The following is a 3226-nucleotide window of genomic DNA, read 5'->3' on the forward strand; positions in this document are numbered from 1 at the left end:
GCCTTCATGGTTGTCAGGAATAATGTCCACATACTTTTGGTTAAGTGTATCTCCATTATTCACTCCATGCTTCACTGTTTTGGTTCTACTCTCCTGGAAGATAAAACCAACACACCTGAAACTAAAAGAAAACATCTACATGAGCATGTTTACAGGAATCAGAGTTAAACTGGGAGTGATAATGGCCTCCTAAGATTACTCAGGGAAAGCCAAGGGGTTTAGTAAGCCTTGAGCTTGTTTTAAAGAAGAGATGAGTGCTCACTTCGGCAGCACATATACTAAAATTGGAACGATACAGAGAAGATTAGCATGGCCCCTGTGCAAGAATGACACGCAAATTCGTGAAGCGTTCCATATTTTTGAGAAAAAAGACCTGTATGCAGAAAACTATAAGACACTGATGAAAGCAATTAAGATGATACAAACAGATGGAGAGATACACCATGTTCTTGGATTGGAAGAATCAACATTGTGAAAATGACTATACTACCCAAAGCAATCTACAGATTCAAAGCAATCCCTATCAAACTACCAACGGCATTTTTCACAGAACTAGAACAAAAAATTTCACAATTTGTATGGAAACAGAAAAGACCCCGAATAGCCAAAGCAATCTTGAGAAAGAAAAACAGAGCTGAAGGAATCAGGCTCCTGGACTTCAGACTATACTACAAAGCTACAGTCATCAAGACAGTATGATACTGGCACAAAAACAGAAATATAGATCAACAGAACAGGATAGAGAGCCCAGAGATAAACCCACGCACATATGGTCACCTTATCTTTGATAAAGGAGGCAAGAATATACAATGGAGAAAAGACAGCCTCTTCAATAAGTGGTGCTGGGAAAACTGGACAGCTACATGTAAAAGAATGAAATTAGAACACTCCCTAACACCATACACAAAAATAAACTCAAAATGGATTAAAGACCTAAATGTAAGGCCAGATAGTATAAAACTCTTAGAGGAAAACATAGGCAGAACACTCTATGACATAAATCACAGCAAGATCCTTTTTGACCCACCTCCTAGAGAAATGGAAATAAAAACAAAAATAAACACATAGAACCTAATGAAACTTCAAAGCTTTTGCACAGCAAAGGAAACCATAAACAAGATGAAAAGACAACCCTCAGAATGGGAGAAAATATTTGCAAATGAAGCAACTGACAAAGGATTAATCTCCAAAATTTACAAGCAGCACATGCAGCTCAATACCAAAAAAACAAACAACCCAATTCAAAAATGGGCAGAAGACCTAAATAGACATTACTCCCAAGAAGATATACAGATTGCCAACAAACACATGAAAGGATGCTCAACATCACTAATCATTGGAGAAATGCAAATCAAAACTACAATAGGTATCACCTCACACCAGTCAGAATGGCCATCATCAAAAAATCTAGAAACAGTAAATGCTGGAGAGGGTGTGGAGAAAAGGGAACCCTCTTGCACTGTTGGTGGGAATGTAAACTGATACAGCCACTCTGGAGAACAGTATGGAGGTTCTTTAAAAAATTAAAAATAGAACTATCATATGACCCAGCAATCCCACTACTGGGCATATACCCTGAGAAAACCATAATTCAAAAAGAGTCATTTACCACTATGTTCACTGCAGCTCTATTTACAATAGCCAGGACATGGAAGCAGCCTAAGTGTCCATCGACGGATGAATGGATAAAGGAGATGTGGCACATATATACAATGGAATATTACTCAGCCATAAAAAGAAACGAAATTGAGTTATTTGGAGTGAGGTGGATGGACCTAGAGTCTGTCATACAGAGTGAAGTAAGTCAGGAAGAGAAAAACAGATACCATATGCTGACACATATATATGGAATCTAAAAAAAAAAAAAAAGGGGTTCTGAAGAACCTAGGGGTAGGACAGGAATAAAGACACAGACGTAGAGAATGGACTTGAGGACATGGGGAGTGGCAAGTGTAAGCTGGAACGAAGTGAGAGAGTGGTATGGACATATATACACTACCAAATGTAAAATAGATAGCTAGTGGGAAGCAGCCGCATGGCACAGGGAGATCAGCTCGGTGCTTTGTGTCCACCTAGAGGGGTGGGATAGGGAGGGTGGGAGGGAGACGCAAGAGGTAGGAGATATGGGGATATATGTATATGTATAGCTGATTCACTTTGTTATAAAAGCAGAAACTAACACGCCATTGTAAATCAATTATACTCCAATAAAAATGTTAAAAAAAAAAAAAAGAAGAAATGATATTAAAATGTGAGGGAAAGAGAAAAAATTGTCCTGGGTGGGAAATGCAAGAGGAAGGGCACACAGATTAGAGAGAGCACATGATTCCAAGAGACAAAGGAAACTATTTACAGATAAGGCCAGAATTCAAAAACAATCATGTAACTCTCTTTACCCTACCCTTTTTCTTTATGGAAGATTTAGTAGAAACAATATGATATAATATAATATAATATATTGACACATCATAGGATGCCATATATGGATAACTTTCAAGAAAGAAATGTGCTGTCCAAAAGAGCATCCATGGATGAAACCATAGATTAATGTCTAATCTCAACAAGTCAATAAGTTTTTGTGAAACTACAGAACCTCTTTTAAAAGAGTTAACAAATTTCTGTTGTCTTCCGGAATTAGAACTTGTATTTTGATTATTTATCTCAATTACTAATTAAGTTGAAAAAGATTTAATGTGCAATACAAATGTTCACGGTGTGAAGCATATTTGTTGTAAGGTCAACACAAAGGATGTTTTGATAAAATATATTTGGGAGTCATGTCACCAATAACTAGGGGGACACTTTTAAATTGGTGATCTGTAGAAGGTACCCATTGTGGTTTATTTCAGGTGGCCCACTGGCCCTAATGATTATAATCAAGGAAGCAGGTGTTTGAAAAAGTACCTGTGATTTCCAGTGTTTCCAATATGCAAACACTTTTTAATACTAACACGTATCCCCCCAAATGGTAGTCATTCTTTTATTATTCACTATGCAGACAATACTTGATGCTTGTGCACATTCCAGGGCACCCATGATTCTGAGGTGGAGATGGGGAACGCCAGTTTTTTGATAGTGGTCTCTCACCCATCCCACCCTTATGGTTATCACATCAGCACAGTGACATATTCAGCTTAAACTCTTCTGTATTTATTCTGCTCACTAGTAACACTTGAGGAACTCAAAGTAATTTGACTTATAAATTTGACATTTTCCCCCCCAATTA

General features: G+C 37.6%; 1 non-coding gene across 1 annotated transcript; it reads left to right on the forward strand.

The window, feature by feature from the left end:
* Positions 1-254: 254 nt before the first annotated feature.
* LOC137766893 (U6 spliceosomal RNA) lies at positions 255-361 on the forward strand. Its single transcript, XR_011074421.1, has one exon. It is a non-coding gene; the product is annotated as a U6 spliceosomal RNA (small nuclear RNA).
* The last annotated feature ends 2865 nt before the right edge of the window (positions 362-3226 follow it).

Source organism: Eschrichtius robustus, chromosome 6 (genome assembly GCF_028021215.1).
Source record: "Eschrichtius robustus isolate mEscRob2 chromosome 6, mEscRob2.pri, whole genome shotgun sequence".
NCBI lineage: Eukaryota > Metazoa > Chordata > Mammalia > Artiodactyla > Eschrichtiidae > Eschrichtius > Eschrichtius robustus.